Source organism: Erigeron canadensis, chromosome 2 (genome assembly GCF_010389155.1).
Source record: "Erigeron canadensis isolate Cc75 chromosome 2, C_canadensis_v1, whole genome shotgun sequence".
NCBI lineage: Eukaryota > Viridiplantae > Streptophyta > Magnoliopsida > Asterales > Asteraceae > Erigeron > Erigeron canadensis.
Window position 1 is genome coordinate 23,888,229 of NC_057762.1, and position 10,114 is coordinate 23,898,342.

The following is a 10,114-nucleotide window of genomic DNA, read 5'->3' on the forward strand; positions in this document are numbered from 1 at the left end:
ATAAATATATAAAAAGAATAAAAAGAATATAAATATATAATAATATTAATAATATAATTAATAATATTATTGTTGTATTATTTATATTATTATTATTTATTGTTTTTATATAATATTATTTTATATTATTATTATTTATTATTTTTATATAATCTTAATATTATTCATTATTTTTATGGGAAAATAATCCGTATTGCAGACTTTACCTAAGCTTAGTTACTGTCACTTAAAAAAAAAGAATTTTACATAATCCTCCATGTTTTACTTAAGATGGGTACTGCATGTTTTACCTAACTTTTTCCATATTTTTATATATTATTATTATTATATATATATAATATTAATATAAATATATAAAATATTAATAATATAAATAATAAATTATGTTATTTATAATATTTTCATTAATAATAATAATAAATGAAATAGTAATAATAATAATTTATTTTAATATTATGAATTTCTAATAATAATAACAATAATAATGATAATAATAATAATAATAATAATAATCATTTATTTGTTTAAGAGTTTTTTGGGTAATTTATACACATTCCATATTGGAATGTCAAACATTCTTTTCATATTTTAAAGGAATGTTGAATTCAATGTTTTAGAAAATTTAAGGGAATGTTTTCAATTCCAATTTCTTCTTATTTCCAACTAAACATGGTAAAGGATGAAATTCAGATTTCAATTTTCATGAATTCCAGATAATTTCACGAACCAAACACTCCTTGATGATTTTCCCCTCTCAATACGAGATTCCACTATTATTGTCGCAAAACACCATAAAAACCCCACCGCCACTTAGGTATCGCCACTCATTATAGATCTATATTTGTATTCCAAGAAATTACCCAACTTCATCTTTTACTTCTCTTTGTAATGTGTCCTTTTCCTTTATATCGAGATTATATAGAATAGCTATTGCTTAAAAATTTTGTATGAATGAATTTCGTTCTTAATATTATAATATATTTACTCAGTGGCGAAGCCACCTTATGACTTGGATGGGCTGTGGCCCGCCCTAAACTTCGATTTTTTAACATGCAATATATGTATACTAAACTTGATATATGGCTCTTATATGGGTTTTGACTTATTATTGTTAATTTGGTTCATCCCGAACAAATTTCCTGGCTCCGCCACTGTTAATTTACTTAAAATGTATTCACATTAGATATTTTTTTATATATAAAAAAGATAAAAAAGAATACGTTTAATTCTAAATATATTTTGGATTTGAAGGTTCTGGCCTCTGGGAGGAAAAGAGGAAGGACAAATGAAGATGAATCATACATAGCTAGGTAATATACCTTACAATGTCATATAAAAAACTTCACAATTTAAGGAACAGAAACTTTAACTTACTCAATATACTAGAACATTGGAAAAGGATAATGACAAATCTATCCTCACATCTATGTCACGTGCGGGGCTAACGACCAGTGTTAGACCTTAATTGTAAAATTTTGCCAATTTTAGAGGCAAATTGTAATTATAACCCCCTCCCATTAATTAACATAAGAGTTTATAGTGCAAAAGTTATCAAATCAAAGGACAAAAAATATAATTTACTATAGTAATAAAGGGTAAAGTGCAAAAATATTCCTTATGGTCTGTCATTTTTTTAGTTTTTATCCCTACCATTAACTTTTAATGGTTTGCACTACGTCTGTATCTCTGCTAACCCCCCCCCCCCCCCCTCTTTCTGTTTCCACACGTGCAAGTCACGTGAAGGGATTATTTTTATCATTTCATATCACCTTTTTCTCACTTCTACAAAATCATTTATGTGATTTGTTGTTTTTGTAATTTTCTTCCCGACAGTTTTATTTTCGTTTTATATTCAGACATTTAATCAAACATATTGACTGTATTATCCGACTTTATTTTATTTACATACATACAATTATGAATTAATGCACAAGAAAATAAAAGTCTCATCTGAAAAAGTAGAATAATGTCAAGAGTCAATTACTAAAGATTGAAAAACATATATTTTTTTCTTCTTGTAACACCACAATAATTAATTAATTACCAATGCACTATTGACAGTAAAATTGACGACGCCATCATCAAAAACTAAAAAAACAAATATGGGTTAAGTATTTGAATGTATCTATATATAACTAAAATCTATATCATGAAAAAATTAGCGCATTCTTGACGCTTTATCGATATGTACTTAATAGGGTTTATTAGGATACTTAATAAGGTTAATGACTTAATAGGATTATTAGGGTATTGAATGCTTATCTATCTATTTAATATATATAGTTTAAGGTAGATGTATGTTGGTATTGATAATCTATATCTATCTATATCTATATAAAAGTTCTGTGATGGTGGTGGAAAAATTTAACCCATTCTTGACGCTTTATCGTTGTCTACTTAATAGGTGTAATTAGCTTCCTTTAGAATATTTAATGTGCAAATGATATCTGTATGTGTTAATGTTAATGCATCAATGAGTCACCGAATTAATGGATGGATGAATGATGCATCCTCAATTTTTTCAAATTTTACTGATTTCTATCGTTTTCATGCCGATTTCTATCATTTCATTGATGGTACTTATTAGGGTACTTAATAAGGGTTAATTAATTGATATTAATTAGGAGGTTTATTGCTTATTTTGATAGGAATATGTATCTATACGGGCTTTTGTTATGCAATGCAATTTTTTGATTTGTAAAAATTGTTTATAGATTCGTGTAATGTATATATAATAATACTAGATTTTAGACCCGTGTCCAACACTGGACACGGGATTTACGATATTAACAATATTATATTTTCATACATTTAAGTCATAAAAGCTTACAATTTAAAAAAAAACACGATTTTAAGTGTTATATTTTGCAAGTTGTAGTACAATAATCATAGGTTCCTCACTGTCATTATTAGCCTAGACATATTGATGGAATTGTTTGTCGTAGTCATTCCACAAGACACATGCTATATATAATAATTTCTCCATTATAATATATTTTGAAACAAATATACTCATAATGTGACATTATTATGAAAAATAATTAATAATTAAAATATAAACATATTTGTGATCCCGAACTTGACATTCAAGTATATGTATTTAATCATGATGCGCGTTCATAACACGCATATGTTTATTTTCAATCACTTGTTCTATGATAATATGATAACAATTAAGATTGTTTTTCTATTCTTTGATAATAATTAGGACTCTTCTAATATTTGTTAATAAGTCATTAGGTTTTCAAATAATTTTTTGTAGAAAATATTTCATATGTTAAATTTTTTTTATTTAATTAAATGATTGTAAATTTTAAAAAATTCTCTCAAGTTGATGGCTAAAAATAAATATAAATTAAGTATTCAGGGCTAAAAAGTGTAAATTCTTGATGGAAAACAAAAAAGTGTAAATTAATGAGAATTTTTTTACAAATTAATATAAATATTAATATAATAATATATTTGGATAAGGATTATTAGGATTTTTAATTTGTAGTTTATCTAAATGATGACATCATCAAAAGTCAATTTGGTGAAATCGAACGATGTGATTGGTTAATTAGTCATTAGTTCAACTGTCTTATAGTATATATTAAGATTAAGATAGTTGTTTATATTTGCTTATTTTGGTGTATATATGTCTAATGTTTCGAATTAGTACTATTTTTTGCTTACTGAATGTTATGGTTGGATGATCATGAATAAAATAATAAAGATATTGTTATGTGATGTGTTAAAAACTTTTCGTATGCCAATACATACGTGGGTTATTACTTATGGGTTTGGTTCATGCATTTTAGAGTTATTTATATCTTTGTTTCATTAATGAAATGCTTGAATTGTAACTGTTGATGGCGGGTGATGGACAGTCATATATAGATTCTTGAACTGGTATATATACGAGGGATAAGTGAACATGGTTTTCAACTTACAAGGTCATCAAAATTAGTTGTTGCTTTGTAATAAAATGGCAAATAACATTCAGGTGCCTTTGAACCGTGCTAATCAATCTCATATGTTCCTTGACGATCTTCAGCCTGGCTCTGGATGTCCTGTGATGGTAATGATCAACCGCAAATGGGATGTGTACAATAATAAGGGAGCATACATGAGCACCGATTTCATTATCACAGACCATAAGGTGTATCACTTGGTTTTTTCCTTTTAGATGTTTGTTTGTAGTTATAATTATATGAGTACTTATTGCCTTATTGGGGTTATGGTTGTGTAGAGAAATGCCATGCACTGTATTTCATCGCATACTATGGCACACAAGTTTTTGGAGATGGTCCATGAAGATTTTGTGTTTGTGTTGTCCGGGTTCAAAGTTAAGCCTAATAAGAAGGATTTTCGAATCATGAAAGAAAGTGCATATATTCTTGATTTCGATGGTTCAACAAGTACTAGGAAAGTAGTTGGTGATACCAACGGCTTTGTGCGTTATTATTTCCAACTTACTCCGCTTGAAAGGCTGGTGCCTTCTGATAATTTATATTTGGTTGGTATGGTTTTTATTCTTTGGATCCTTCAATTGTTACTGATTTTGCAATTGTTACTGATATTGTATTGTGTATTCTAAATACTCCATCCGTCCCATATTAAATGTCCAATTTAATTAACTTATTAAGTCTTCTGCTTTAAACTTTGACCGTAAAAATATTTGTCTATATTATATAACACTTCATATAAAATATATGGACAAATTGAGTTTCAATGTACTTTTCATTGATATAACTTTCGTCAACTATTATATAACAAAAAAAAAGATATTTATAGTCAAGGTTGCAAGCAGAAGACTTGACAAGCCAAAATTGAACATTTAATATGGGACAGATGTAGTAGTAAATATCAATAGTATGTGTATATTTGTATCATCAAATTCTGAAACATGTTGATTATAAATTGTCTCAAATATAAATACAAATTACTGGAATATTAAACACATAAACAAAAATAAACTGGTTGCAAGTGGTTACGATATGCAATGTATTTGTGTGTGGCTACTCTTAAAGGATTGATCATGTCAAAAGTTGTTCGTTCAAAGGGAGGTACAAGCGACCCTGTGGGGGGATTTAGGGGATCCAATAATCCAGAAGAAAGATGGAATATATCGTATTTATCCGCTTATTCTAACATCCATGATAGCCATGTCTTACGAGTATGCTTTTAACTTTTTTGTGGTGTTTTTTCGTCTTTTATGTGCGCCTTTAATACCCCACCCCCGGTTCTTTTGTGTAAAACTAAAATAACCTTTGTCTATCGAGTTCTTCTTCGACTCTGTTAGTTGATGGCGATGATCTTTGATCATGTCATTTGTATCTTCGATATCATATGTGCATCCTTCGATATTATGCATTATCATGTTGCCTACATATTTCTCTAATCCTATTTTTTGTGATTTATGATTTGTATGGAATGAAATATTGGTATTTTCTATCCATTTTTGGTGTTAGATTAGGCATACCATAATTGGGTTTAGAGTGGTATAGAGTCGTGCATCGTACGAGTCTTCACTCTATCATTGCATACAAAACAATCTAATGTGTAAAAAAAACATTAATTGTTGGATCATTCACAAACATTAACTAAACGCAAGAAGCAGGACATCTCTAATTACCCAATTTGAAACCGTCATATATCAGAGATCATCATCACTCATGTCTTCCGATATGTACATTCCATACCTTCATTCTATTGCAACAAACTCAGCTCATCAACACGCACACCGACATCAAACTCGAACTTAACAATAATAAACCTCAAATTAAGACAATCTTATAAACGTACAAAACAACCTGTGAAGCCCGGCCGTGCAACGCACGGCCTTCACTCTAGTGTAACTTGTTATCTTTTTTATTGTGTGAAACAACTTTCATTTGATTCATTGTATTTAATTAACATAGAGATTTGAATGAATCATGTAAGAAATGGGATTAATGTTAATGTGGATGTCACTCATTGTGTCACGTCTCAGATGTCAGATGGTGCCACGTACGTCTGTATCCGGCCGATTTCGTACACGATTCGTTCAGTTTCATAAATTAATTACATATAATGAATTAACCAGGTGAAAGTTGTTTTCAACCAATAATAAAAATATAAAAGTTACATTCTTCACTAGATGCTTAACCCAAATTTATTTAACAAAGTGTAAATTATCTATCGTTGTTACTTTACATGGCTAGTTTGTATTAAACTGTCTTATATCCCTTTAAGTTTTTATGTCACGCCAAAACATTGTATATATATTGTCATGTGCATTCATTAAAACAGAGGTGATAGTACAGAATAATTATTTACCTTGATTGATTTTCAGTTTTTGTACCATATATTCCTGGCATGATATCTCGAATGATAAAATCCAAAATAATTTTGCTATCTCACATGGAACTATAAAAGTACATTTTGTGAGCTAGTAATTAAAAATCACCTTGTTAGCACAAATTGATCGATACCCAGTACATGATAGAGAGATTTGTCTCTTTGGGTGTTAGTCAAGTATAAATAATTAAATACTTGATAACTACGTATTTAGGATTATCTTTTGGGAATGATCAGCTGTACTTTCGGTTTTTACCTAAGATTTTGAGTTCGATCATCATGATTGGTAAATCTTGGGGGCTTTTACTCTAAATACTTATAACGGTCCACCATTATACGGCGAGATTTTCCTGATATCGTATACCCATTGAATGTTAAGAAAAAAAATCCAGTTAAAATAAGTTACCGATTAACCAAGGTTATTTAATACTGTAATTAGATTAGTACTAGTACAATATAACACGTAAATTTTATTTTCAAAATCAGTAATAGTCTGACCTTGACAAATTAAGAGGAAAGTCAAATGATAAAGAAAGTACGTGGTGTAGAAACTTTGATGATTAACAGAAGTTGCTCCTCGGATCCGATGCTTGTACTTATATATTCAGAGTCAAAAGTCAAACTTTTAGACAATTCCTTCTTGCTTTGTACACACGTAAATGGGCTTTCAATCATTCTTGGTGGGTAGTTGAATTTTTGTCACTGTGACGTACGCATGTGCCTTCTCATAGATGAGATATTGATAACAAATTAAAACACCATATCCGCTAATCAATGTCTTAAGATAAACGAGATTATCGCAATGGGTCTTTAAGCAATAAGTTTTTTAAGAATTGGTGGTATTAGTAGGTACGTTTTAGCTAGATAGCAGCGATGTACTGTACTAATTAATGTTTGTCATTCGTAGATGTATGAAGTGTCCTTCGTCATTAGGTAATACTGAATTGCCGGGTATTAATCTTAGTTAGACGTTAAAAAAATGAAAAGTTAGTATACTAATTAAAGTGGGTTGTTTCAAATGGTTTTGGAGCAGTTTGGTTGTTCAACAAATATTTTTCTACTCATTTTTAGTTGGTAATTTAATGTATAAAATAAGAGTTAGATTATTGGCTTTAGGCTTTTACCTTTTTTAATTTTATCTATACAACACAATTTTGTCTTATTTATCAAATTATGTAAAAGTTGACGTACATGAAATTGATCATTACAAGAACTTCGCTTATTCCTTTAGCTCGCGTACAGTATTAAAAAATAAATATTACTTGTAAGCAAATCGATCTTATTCTATCTGTCATTTTTCAGCTTGGTAATTGATGTTTTGTCAAAATATTTTGCTATTTTTAGCAAACCAAAAAATAATCTCTATCTCTATTATTAATAAAGAAAGATTGTTTATAGAAGAAAAAATATGATGTGTAATGTTATAATTTTTTCCTACATTTTATATAATTAAAGATGATGTCACATTACAAAAATATATTTATTTTAATTTAGCATATTCTTTCTTTGGTCTATCATAGTTCAAAATTTCTATATAAGTCGATGAAATATTTATAAATTTAAATTAATAATATTTTTTTTATATCTATCTTAAAATAAAAATTTATTTTAGTTAAAATACATAACTATATAGGTTTTGCTCCTTTATTGTTTCGAGTTTATGCTTATAGATATGTGAATTGTGTTTTCTTTTTATAAGTTGTAAGTTATATTATAATTATCTACCAATGATGTTATAAGTTGTAAGTTATATTATAATTATCTATCAATGATGTTGATAATATTATTCAACTTTGAAGCTTCAGTTTTATTAATATTATTATTGAATTTGAATTCAATGTTTGGTAACGTTAAGGTGAAAGTTAATTTGCCTTTTATAACACTTTTTGTTTTGTATATATAACGAAACATATTTGAAAGGACCCGGAGCTAGTACGAGTATTAACTAACTAATAATGAACTCGATTAATTATATATGCATTTAATATATCTTTTTGTTCACCCTTGGCGTAGATTTAAAAGTAAAACAACATGAGATTTTATAAACAAAACTAATAATTAAAGACACGCATGCATATATATATATAGATGTACGTTTATGTTTGAGTTCGCCTTATTGGTATGGTACATTGGAACAGCTCGATCAATTTGTTTGGATTAGAAATGATAAATGAAACCAAACTATATATACAGAGTACAAGTACAACCAAAACATAATGTTACATCAAATCGAAAATGTTCAATTTAGTTTCAGTTCCGTGTTTTCATATATATACAAAATTACATTGGACAAGTTTCTGGCATTTAATTCTTATTTTTATTGCTTGCATTTCAGTTTTCATTTTATCAACTACGTACGCGTACAAATGTGATTAAAATATCTAAATTAGAAATCATGGTAGAGAGTTTAACTACAGTGACAAGTATTTTATATTTCTTTTACCCGTGACACCAATAAATAATACAGTACAATGTATGCTAAAATAATTTACACTACAACTCGTAACCTGGGCTACCCTAGCTTACTTTTAATAATGTATAGTACGTACGCAGTTCCATCCCTGCTGGCCTCTGGTTATGTTGTAACTGGAATTTTCAATTCGATCTATCTGGAGTAGAAAATCAGCTCTGAGTTTCTTGATTATATTGCAGTATCTCGTTGCAGGTCACATGAAAGTAAATTTATTAGGTACCAAAATCAAATGTATGTGACTCACTACAATTAAGTCTTTACATGGCATGGTGAGTAATGATACACTTTAAAGTCTTTTAAATTTGTGTATGAGTACTGGATCACCATATATATTGATGGTTCTCCATGTGCAATATATTGGTTGTCTTTGACCCAATAATTCAATTTCCATAATCTCTTCAACTAAATGACTAGAAATTTTAGACCATATGCTGATGACAAGCTCATTCAGTTCGTTTGTTCGATCTCATTCCTCTAATTAACCCTTTGTCTGTTACAAATATCTGTTGGACTCACGTAGTTGTGACCTTCACCGATCATATATCAGTCCGATATGATAATTGACAAATAATTGAAATCCTTATGTCGGTAAATATACGATGGGCGTATTTACCATTAGTTACATAATATAGGGTTTCCCATTAGGTGATTAGAATTAAAGAGACTTATAATGCACATCACACAAAACACCAAGGGGCTAAGTGTAAATGTTATATATATAAATATAACATAATTAATCATCATTAGGAACTAATGAATCACTAATCACGGCCCCTCCCCTTAATTGTGTGTGTGTTTTCTCTTCTTCCCCATCTAACCTACAATCACCTTAATTTGGGAACCAATCTCAATGGCAAGAATGCTGAATCAACTAACAGGTTCCACAGGATCTTCAGGTTAGTATTATTAATCATGTTTACATTATATTTATAATACGAATCATTATGTTTTTCCAACATCTGGCATCAGAGCCTCGTTCTTTTGATCTTGATTCGTATTATTGATTAAAACCGGAAAAAAAATGGTTTATAAAATTAAAAACGTGATTTTAATAAACAATAATAAGGTTTTGGTTATAATTTTGATCATAAAAAGCCTTGTTTTCTTAGAAAAATTGAAGAATCTTAATTGTGTTCTTCGTGTTCTTGATAAAACTCATCTAATTTTCTTTGAGTTTGATCCTAATTACTCTTAATCTTGATGTTTAAATCGTGTTTTCACTCGCTTCAGACCTTTCGAACTCGACCTAAGCTACTCTACTCGAGCTCGACCTCATTTAACTCGAGCTCGACCTCATTTAACTCGAGCTCGACCACTTCA